Source organism: Arachis ipaensis, chromosome B07 (assembly GCF_000816755.2).
Source record: "Arachis ipaensis cultivar K30076 chromosome B07, Araip1.1, whole genome shotgun sequence".
NCBI lineage: Eukaryota > Viridiplantae > Streptophyta > Magnoliopsida > Fabales > Fabaceae > Arachis > Arachis ipaensis.
Window position 1 is genome coordinate 5,558,791 of NC_029791.2, and position 10,795 is coordinate 5,569,585.

Genomic DNA, 10,795 nt, shown 5'->3' on the forward strand with positions numbered 1-10,795 from the left:
TGGAAGAAGGAGTAGAGGATCGTCTTCTTGGCAAGGCTCAGAGGAAGGAAGCTGCGCTAGGGTTCAATGAAGCAGAGGAAGGGGTCGGAAACACTGCGTCGATGGCTTCTTAGAGTTCCAGATTGTGTCGAATTCGATCGCCTGTGAAGGAGTTGGTATGTGGGTATGGGGAGAGGCCAATTCTGCGAACCTCAACGACGAAGGACAATCCAGACCGACAATTTTAGGGTTGCGTCTACTATGAGGTATTTTGTTAGCCTCTATTTTGTGAGATTGAGTTTCTTCATCTGGGTTTCTTTCATCTTAGAAATTCTGGGTTGTGATAGATTCAGGATGCCTGTGATTTCTTTCAGTGGGCAAACCCGGAAGCAAGAGGAGCGCAGCAGGATTCTGAAATTGCAAGAAGCAGGAAGAAAATTACAACCTTGAAGACAAGGTTGAAGGATGTCGAATGGAAGCTGAGGATTGTAGCTACTTTAGGGGTTGTCGGGTGGATTGAGTTTTTGTATTTGTTGCTGCATAATCCACATAAGTTAAGGCAAGCATATGAAATGCAATTAAATTGTAGATGATTAGAACATGAATTTTAGGATTTTTTTTTGTGTTCTTTTGGGTATTTGATAGGACAACTTTTCATGTTACAATGATCTTTTGTGCTGTATCTTTTGTGAACATGTTTGAATGTATGAATGACAGTGTTGTGTTGGTTTCCAAGCATAAAGCAGAGGATCTGTGTTGCAATATTCTAAAGTAGATATATGTGCAACTGGTAATGACATAAAACACAGACCAATGAAACTTAAAACACTGATAATTCAAGTCATGCATAACACAATCCATAAGCTAAAAAGGCCAATTACAGAATTAAAGATGTCACTTAAACAAAAAAAAGACAGACCAACAGTGTTCATAAACAAAGTTAAAACCACTTAGCCACGTAGAACAAATTAACAAAATAACATTGTTTGAGGCCTAGTGAAACAGCCATAAAAGTCAAATCATAACTAATGACATCCAAAGGTTGCCCTATGCACTAGGAGGCAAATTTGCCATTAGCTTCAGTTTCTGCAGTGGGATATAAGGTGCACCAGTGTGGATAACAAAAAATGCCTCTTTCTCTCAGTTGGTTGACTATGTGAGTCCTTCTTGCTAGTGGAGGATTCTGTTGCACTGCTCTTCTTAGGCAATGGTTGAGTTGAAGGAGCTTTAGGGTTGGACTGAGCTGGTGCAGGCCTTGATTTTTTGGCCTAGGTCTTGGGCTGAGTTGAATGATCAGTGGGCTTAGCTGCTGACTTCCTGGGCCTGATTGCTAGTTTCTTGCGTTGGGTTGTTGTAGGGTTGGGCTGAGTTGTTGCAGGGTTGGGCTGAGAACATGAAGTCCTGCTAAGTTTTCCTCTTTGAACTATTTGGCCAGGGGGTTGTGAGCTTGAAACTTTCATACCTCTCTTAAGACCCTTGCCAGCTTGTTGGGTTGCAGGTTGGACCTGTGAGAAAAATTAAAAATTGGAAACATTCATGTCACAATTTAATATATAACAATGTATACTACCAAACTGAACCCTAAAACAGTGAGCCACATACCTTCTTAGGTTTTGTGCAACCTGATTTCTTGTGACCTACACCACCACAATTAGAGCATCTTTGTATTTGACCCCTACGGGAGAGGTGAGTTTGGCTTCTGTTATCCTCATCCCCAAGTCCTCGCTTCCTCTTCTTCACTGGCCGGTGACTTAGCCTCCTATATGGTGGTGGCATGACATCATCATACTGGCTTCTCTCCCACAGATCTGGCCTGTTCAGAGGATGTATGACTTCCTGGTAGCACCTCAAGTAAGCATCCTTGTTGTAATAGTCATCCACAAACGATTCCAAGTCCAACCCCTTGAAGTTGATGCAGCTGATAGCATGAGGACAGGGTAGCCCGCTCATCTGCCACCTCCTGTAGGAACACTCACCAGCAAACAGATCGACAACAAACTTGTCTAACCCACACATCACCTCATACTTACTAGCAGCTGACCAATATGGTCTCCAGTCCCTAGCATACTTTGCACTTTTCTCTAATTTTCTCCTAATTATTGGCATGATGTAACCTTGGTACAGTTGAATCCTATCTCTATTGGCAGCCCATCTAGTCATTACATAGACCCTAATGACCTCAAACATAGTCACAATTAGTTTTTTTCTAGCCTCAACTATGACAACATTAAAACTCTCACTCATGTTGTTAACAAGGGAGTCAAATTTTGAATGAAATGAAAAGTGAGAACGGGACCAGAACCTGGGTGAAATGCAATTCAAGTGCCGAAATGCACCCTCATTCTTGAGCCTCAGTGACTTTATCTCCTTCTCCCAATCTTTCCAGTGCGTTGACTTTGCACATCTCCACATTTGATTCTTCAGCTCCAATCCAGGGACTTTCTTCCTGAAATTGTTATACAGATGCCTCACGCAGTATTGGTTGTCAACCCCTAGAATAACTTCTTCAAAAGATGGTAACAAGCCCTGCAGTAGAAAGGTGAGTTTGCAAGTTAGTATAGTGTTCACAATAATTCATAATGCCCAAAACGATTATCAAATTAATGTTTACCTTCTGCTGATCCAACATAAATGTGCACCTTTCAATTTTTTCAGCACCCAAATTGTCAGATAGATGTCTCAAAAACCAAATGCAGGAGTCCTTTGTCTCAGCTTCAACCACCACATAAGCAATCGGAAGGATCTGGTAATTGGGGTCTCTTCCTATTGCAGTCAATAACTAGCCATCCTGAGGAGTCTTTAAGAAGCACCCATCCAAGCTGATAAAGGGTCTGTAATGTTAGAAGCTCTTCTTACATGCATCAAAGCAGATATACAGTTTTTGGAATATACAATAATTCATCAACTCTGGGTTCTGGACCTCCTGGGCAAAATCTGGGCTCCGGATCACTTTCAGGCTGACCGATGAACCTGGATTTGTCCTTAGAAGCTCAGCACAGTAATCATTAATCCTTTTATACTGTTCCCTAAATGCATCTTGAATCTGGCTTAGTGCCTCTTGCTTTGTTTTGGCTACCATGGACTTGGTCAGAGTTACATTCCATTTCTTGTGTGCCTTTGTCACTAACTCCTTTATTTTTATTCTAGGATTAGACTCTACCTTCTTCTTAAACTGGGCTCCGAGCTACTTAGTGTGCAGTATGCCAACCTTGTGTGTTTGCATGCAGGTGTGTTGTAGGTTCATGCTTCTTAACTACCACGTGGATTCATCCCCAACCCTGTGTGCATAGAGCCAGAAAGGGCAATCCTTCTGACAAACAGCTCTAACCCTCACCAAGTCACACTTCTTAAACTTGATGCTCCTAGCCGTATAAATTGTATAATCCAACACAGTGTCCTTAAATTCTTGTCTGGATGCATAAAGTGTTCCTACCTCCCATCTATAGCTGCTCATGTCCTTCAAAGGTTTATGAACTGGAAAACTTTGACCCCCACGATCTAATGCATCATCAGCATCATCCTCAGCATCATTGTCCTCCCCATCATCTCCACCAATCATATGGTCTACCTCCAACTCGTCACTATCTGCCCCATCTTCATCACTAANNCAGTATCTTCCTTAGGAACAGAATTATCCTCATCAAATCCACTAACGTACTCATACTCCTTCTTACTATCAGTGAAGTGAATGTCACATGTATTGTCCCTCTCTCATTGGATGGCAAATACTTGGGGTCCTCACTGTCTTCATCACTGGTTCCATTTCCATCCACTCAAAATCTCCTTGACCCTCGGTTCCCTTATTAGGTTCTCAACTTCCCTCAGCTGCCTCAGTCCCGTGCCCTTTGAAAATAACCAACTCAATCCCAGCATCTGTCCCTTCTTCAGCTACTCCCCCAACGTCAATGTAACCCACTTTCGGAAACGGCTTCGCATCACCAATATCGTGGACCACAAACAACTCTACCAAGCCCCTTAACCCAGTAATGTTGCACATTTCGATTGCATTTGTGTCACCCTTCAGCATCTTCAAGTTAGTCTCCGAATCATCCAAGCTTGGATCTTTATACCACAAGGCTGCAATGTTGGCCTGCAAGTACCCTAACTGCCTTAACTATTCATAGGTCTCAAACACAAACCAACGATCGCCGTCAATGTCCTCGATAATTGTACTTTGACCCTTGAAGTACTTATAAACCCCGTCTTCATATCCGAATGCACCGCCATGATATATCCTCATGTTTATGTACACCATTTTCTGCTCAGTCAACCCTGTTATTCAACAGAATACATTACTAAAACAGAGACTGAAACAAAGAAAAACAAATATACAAATCCTAGCTATAGAAAGTTGACGTGATTACTGGAGGGATGGAAAGTAACTGTACCTGGACAATCAGTTGGAGCAGCGATGAAGATCAATGACTAATGTCACACCCCCACCGATTATGAACCCTAAACCAGCCAAATCGCGACAACCCCTTCTATAGACTCTCTTCGCACCAACGTATTCGAGGGTTTCACACCAACGTTTCAGCTTTCAAGTGTTTTAAGGAACATTAAGAGTTATTTGAGGAGCAGCAGTCGAATTCACGAGAATGAAATCAAGGGACACAAACCGCAAAGGGCAAACTTGTCATTAAAATTTATTTTTGGTGCGAAAGGAGCATTTTAAAACAAGCATGAACTTTGGAGACAATTTTGTTTGCAAAAAAAACTTGGAGATGAAACAAATTTTTGACCTTTACGTTAGGGACCAAAATCGTACTTAACCATAAAAAAAGTACTTTTATTAAAAAAATAAATTATTTTTTTTAAAGCTAACAATACCTTGCTTAAAAAAATAGAAGCAAAAGACGTTTTTAATACTTAAAAATTCATTTTAAAAAGTCTATTCAGATGTAAAATAATTTTTGTCTGTTAAAAAAATATTTTTGTTAAAAGAGTAAACTACTATTTCTACCCACAAAAGTTAAAAATGCTGACATATCTACCCATAGAAAAAGGAAATTATCATTTGTACCCATGAAATATGGGTTCCGCACAATAAAATTATCCAAACACTAAAAAATTACCCAAAATTTCTAAATTACCCTTATCTTCACCACCACACCACCTCCTTCACCCAATCACCTTTCTAACCCTAATCCTCTTCACCCAGCCACCACCCCTCTTTCTCTTTCTAATCTCAAATTCCACCACCACCCCTTTGCATATCCGTAGCAGCTCCTGCGCCGTCAAAGCTCGGGGATGCGCCACCTTCCTCCGCAGGCTCGCCAGCGCCAGCTTCCGCTTCCACTCCACTTTGAAGGAAACGTCCAGGATCGATCCGCGATTAATAGCGCGATTGCGCCGCCGACGGGAGAATATCCAAACCCGAATCACAGACAGGCACTCGACTCTATATACAAAAAAATAGTGAACTAAGGGGCGAAGGGGCCAATCGAGGAGACTGGAGGAGCTAGATGCAACGATTCGGAAGTAGCGAATCATCTTCTTTTAAGTTTTTCAGGGGAGTGGCTATCAAGCCCTTTATTCGGCTATTCAGAAAATTATGTATAGAAAGTTGACTTCTTTCTTCATTAAGGTCCTCTTCCACTGAGAAACTAAGGTCCACTGAGAGCAAAAGTGATGTGCTCCGATGAAAGCCTTGCGGGTCTAAAGCGGCCATTTACTCAATGAATAGAAAATATGACCATATACAATAAGAATCACCGTGATCTGGGGCATGAAGCAGTTGGATCTCAATGGAAATTCTCCACAGCATGACTAGGCAATCAAATTGATTGAGTCGGAGAAGCCGTGGCCCTGATGGTCAATGGCGTAGGTGGCGAATCCGGTCTTGGCGAAGTAGATGGCAGTGAGCTGGAGGAACCAGCTAGATTCGCCGGTAAATCCATGAACGAGGGCGAGGATTCCGGTGACGGTTGCGGGGGGTAGCGGGAGCCACCATTGAGTGAAGAGCTTGAGGGGTGGTGGTGGGTGAAGGTGGTGGTGGTGTGATTTGAGATTAGAAGGGAAAAGAGGGGTGGTGGCTGGGTGAAGAGGGTTAGGGTTAGAAAGGTGATTGGGTGAAGGAGGTGCTGTGGTGGTGAAGATAAGGGTAATTTAGAAATTTTGGATAATTTTTTAATGTTTGGATAATTTTGTTATGTGGAACCTATATTTCATGGGTACAAATGGTAATTTCCTTTTTCTATGGGTAGATATGTCAGCGTTTTCAACTTTCGTGGATAGAAATAATAGTTTACTCTTTTTAAAAAGATAAAAAAAATTAAATATTTTTTTCAAAAGCAAATCTAAACTAACCTTATATCTTGTTCATTCTTGATTTATTTAGATGAAATAGGTATGAAGAAAATTTTTTAATCATCACTCAAAAAATTAATTTGTAATGTATAAAAAAAAATGAAAAATTCATTAATATAAGTTCAAATCTAAGATAAAAAAAAAGTGTTAATACAAGAGATACTGAGTATTTAGATAAGCTGCGTTTTAAGAAAAGGAGCTCAATAACTTTATAAATGTCGCATTCAATTCTAGTTAGGTGGACCCCGACGAAAGAACATTGGTGCAAAATAAATGTGGATTGTTCAGTTCTTTAAGTTAGGGATTTCGGCTCTTGTGGCGGTTTAATTAGAGACTCAAATGACATAATTCTAGTGAGATTCACGGTGAACATTGAAAAAGTGACCATCACTAGTCAACAACACGCCCAACCAAATTAATGAGCCGTACACATTGAAAACCACAACTAAATAGATTATTCAAAGTGCAACAGGAGAAGAAGGAGAGAGAAAAAAAGTAAAAAAAAAATACGAAAAAATAAATTAGAAAAAAGTTCTTCACATATTATTAATACCAAATATTAAGGCTGCTTTTAAAAGAGAAATTAAAATTAAGAGATTGAATTAGTCTCTAAAAATAAATTCTACCTAAAAGAAATGAGATTAAATTTTGTAAATTTTGATCTTATTTATATATATTAGATTTATTTCTATGTAATTTTGTAAAAATAATTTTAAAATATATTAAGAATCACATTTAGTTTTTTTTAAATTATCCATCTAATAACTTTTTTTTTGGTGACTGAAATAAACTGAATAAAGAAAAACAAAACAAAGAATCTGCTTAAATAAAGGGACAATCCTTTTTAAGACTACTCTTAAATTTCTCCCAAGGTGAAGAAAGCTCTACATGAGAAAGTTGTAACTTTATCGCTATCTTTGCCATAGTATCTGTCACCGTGTTTACATCTCTCATAATCAAACGAAAGTCAACACACCAATTCCAATGCATGATATATCTTATTTTGAGTACCAATGGATCAATAAACCCAAAACCATCTTGGTTATTAGTAACAAGATTAAATGCTTCCATAGAATGCGTCTCACAAATAACATCTCGTTGGCCCACATCCCAAGTTAAGAGATATCCTCTCCAAATAGCAAACAATTTCCCTTGAAGAATACTATTACTCTCAATCATTCCCAAACACCCCCTTTGCCAACTCCCATTACAATCTCTAATAACACAAGCAAAACCAACACTATCACCCGAACCAAGATAACTAGTATCATAATTAATCTTGAAAAAATCGTGTTTACTAATGATTTCTTTGGAAAAAATAGAGACCTGCATCTGGTACATGGGAATAGCGGCTGCAACAGAATTAACCAAGTAGAGTCTATCAGCTCGATTGAGTAAACTTCATTTCCAGCTTGCTAGTTTACTTCGAATCTTATTCAAGACACCATAAAAAACTGAATGGATCACTCTAGAATAGTTAAGGGTAACCCTAAGATATTTGCCCAATTTTTGGACAAATCTGATAGAAGATAATCCATCTATGACTTATTTCTACCTAATGAATTATTTGATTATTATGTTTTAACAAATTTTATCAAATTAAATCTTTATATAATAAATTGATTTTATGACTAATTTAGTGTATACAAACATAATTGCACTTTAATATACCGTCTTAGGCTAAAAACTTAATCTGACATGTGATATCCATATATGAATAAGGTTGGATTTCATATTTCAATGAATGGCATTATGTTGTGGTTAAAGTTTTGGTTGTGATATTTTTATATTTAATTGTGCCTAGTAATTACTAATTAGTAAAGCTCAAATGGCTAAAACATAAAAAACGTTACAAGCTGAATTTTTTCACTGACATAAGAGTGTGGTAGTTAATTAGTTACCTTGGTTAATATATATTTGAAGAGGGAAAAATAAGTAGAATGTGAAGCAAAAAAGGTTTAAGAAAGAAGTTGAAATGATTAAGAGAAAGGTTTAATAATGGAATTCGGAAACAAATTTAGATATATATAGAAATATCATATTAATAATATTTCTATAATTAAATATAGATAAAGTATTTTTTAAATGTTTTCAGTGTANNNAAAAAAAATAGAAGCAAATGACGGTTTTAATACTTGAAAATTCTTTTTAAAAAATCTATCCAAATGTAAAATAATGTTTGTTTATTAAATTTTTTTTAAAAAGATGAAAAAACTAAATATTTTTTTCAAAATCCAATCCAAACTGACACTATATCTTATTCATTCTTGATTTAATTAGATGGAATAGATATGAAGAGAATTTCATAGTCATCACTCTAAAAATTACAAAGGAATTTAGTTATTATTATGCACTATAGATACCTAAATAAAAAATATATATTAGTTAAATAAAATTTTCAATTTTTAATTTAATAAAAAAATTAAATTGAAAATAAGAATGTTAAAGGATCAATATTTTTAATGTAAAAAAATGAAAAAATTTATTAATATAGGTTCAAATCTAAGACAAAATAAAAAAAAATAATGTTAATAGAAGAGATGCTAAGTATTTAGATAAGCTACGTTTTAAGAAAAATAGCTCAATAACCTTACAAGTGTCGCACTCAATTTCGGTTGGGTAGATTCCGCTGGAAGAAGGCTGATGCAAAATAAACATGGATAGTTCAGTTTTTTAGGATAGAGATTTTGGCTCTTGTGACGTTTTAATTAATCAGAAACTCGAATGACATAATTTTGGCGAAATTCATCAAAACATTAAAAAAGTGACAATCACTAGTTAACATGTCTAACTAAATTAATAAGTCGTACACATTAAAAATTACACCTAAATAGATTATTCAAAGTGCAATAGAAGAAGAAGGAGAGAAGGAAGGATAAAAAAAACACGGAAAAATAAATTAAAAAAAAAATCGATTGCCTTTGGATTGCTGTATGTGTGTTTTTCAGCAAATGTTCTAAGAAATTCAATTATTCCAACTAAGCATATAAGCTTTAGTAGACATTAGGCAGAAAAAATCGACTGCCTTTGGTTTTTTTTTTTTTTTTTTTTTTTTGTGTGTGTGTTAGTTTTTTTTTTAAGAATTTTTGTTAATTTTTTTTTCTATTTTATCATTTTCTTTAAAATATTTAAAACTAAAAATACTAAAAATAAAAATGCAAATTAACCATACCCTAAATTAGCCTAAGAGTTTTTCTTTCACACATGTGATAAGGCAATAAGGTTTAAATTCCTCAGTTTCCCTATATAGCGTGTCCAGTCAATATATCCAATACTATATACATCGAATCTAAGTGATCTGTCAATGCATGTGCAAACTATTCGAAGAAAAAAACAACTTTAGTGAAGGGCTAAGAAATTTGGTCCAATTTTGAATAATTTAAGATTCACTAATCCATACCCACATGGAAAAATAAATAATCTATGTACCATTATTATTAAAACCTCTTAAATCAATAACATAGACATAGTTGTCCAAATCATGGATCGATGTTATGTTTTATAATTTTGAAATTATCATTATCCTAACTAATAAAATTAAATAATATTATACCTTAATTACAACTTATCCAAATATATATATATGTTTCAATTATAAAACCACAAAAAAAAAAATTCTAAATTTTACAAATTGATATTATTATAGACATTGCCAATTGGTCAGTTTGCGCATGTCTGTCTTGAAGATTGACCCTTTTTGTTTTTAAGCGTACATGTTTAACAAATATTTTGAGAAATTCAATTATTCCAACTAAGCATATTAGCATTAGTAGACATTAGGCAGAAAAAGACAGAGACTAAATTAGCCTAAAAGCTTTTCTTTTACATATGTCATATGTGATAACTGATAAGGCAATAAAGTTTGCGAAGAGTTTTTAGTGTACCGAAAATATTAATGTTTCAATTGTTTTAATCGTTGATCTGAATTATAAAATATATATATATAATATATTAATTAAAATCAACGGTTAAAATAACGAAAACACTAAATGTGATGGACCAACACCCACCATGAGGCTAAAAGGTCGTTTTCCTTTTGGTTGGTTCATAAGTCATTATCTAACCTTATTAACAACCAAGACCCAAAAAAAAAAAAACTTATTAACAACGAATCAATATTTGTTTCGTCTCAAACTTAGTGGCTTACCATATTCTACGTCATTTACAACATCGTGCATAATATGTTCTCATTGTCAGTTGACTCAAAATTCTTTCCTTTTGTTTTTTTTCAAAATAAGAAAATTTAAAAATCTTTTAATTTGTATATAATAATAATATTTAGGGTTAAATACGATTTTGGACTTTAAGGTATAGGTTGAAAATTTTTGTCGTTCCTAACTTTTTTTTTGCATACAAAATCATCCCTAAAATATAATTTGGTTTTAAAATCGTCTTTATCTTAGGGACCAAAGTCGTACGGAGGTGACGGCGAGAGTGGAGGCAAAGGTGAATCGTGGATAGCTGCTGCTTCTTCTTTCCTTCCTCCTTCTTCTTCCATTTTTCCTTC